The sequence below is a fragment of the Solanum pennellii genome, chromosome 10 (genome assembly GCF_001406875.1).
Source record: "Solanum pennellii chromosome 10, SPENNV200".
Classification (NCBI taxonomy): Eukaryota; Viridiplantae; Streptophyta; class Magnoliopsida; order Solanales; family Solanaceae; genus Solanum; species Solanum pennellii.
The window spans coordinates 50,877,068-50,877,714 of NC_028646.1; the positions used below are offsets into that span (position 1 = coordinate 50,877,068).

The following is a 647-nucleotide window of genomic DNA, read 5'->3' on the forward strand; positions in this document are numbered from 1 at the left end:
TTCTGGAAAATTGGCTGAGGAAACGGACCCCACGACGGAACGTCACAGGCACGACGGACCGTCGCAGGGTCTCGTTTCAGCATACTTAGAAATTCTGAAATTGGGTACTTAAAATCAACTCTCTGTAAACGGTGACGGACCTGCAGGACGTGCCGTCACATCCACGACGAGCCGTCGTAAGCTCCCGTCGCAAAACACTTCAACTCTTGAGAAATTGGTACGGGAAACGAGTCTCTGACCGTCAGGACGGAGGTGCAGGACGGACCGTCACAGGTGTGACGGGCCGTCACAGTCCACCTGGACTTTGGGGAGGTTGCGACGACCATCGTGACGGACCGTCGTAGGCACGACGGCCCGTCACAAGTTGCGCAAGTCCCAGGCAGAATCGGATTTCTTCACACGTTTTAAGGGACGCATTGGACTATTCCTTCCTTAATTATAAAGTAAAAGGGTTAATATTAATAAGTCTAATTACTTGGGGGTTAAAAGAGGTAACCTTAAGTTAATTAGTGGGTTTTATTGTCCTCTTTCACACTTAATTATATGTTAATTAGGGTAAAAGAAAGAGGGGTTGGAATAAAAACAAACAGAAAGAACGCACGAGTAGAGAGAGGAGAAACGAAGAGGAAAACACAAACTTTGGGAAA

The 647-nt window shown here is 47.3% G+C and overlaps 1 pseudogene; it reads left to right on the forward strand.

The window, feature by feature from the left end:
• The window catches only part of LOC114074256, a 48,529-nt pseudogene extending 47,970 nt beyond the window's left edge, over positions 1-559 (forward strand).
• Positions 560-647: the final 88 nt, after the last annotated feature.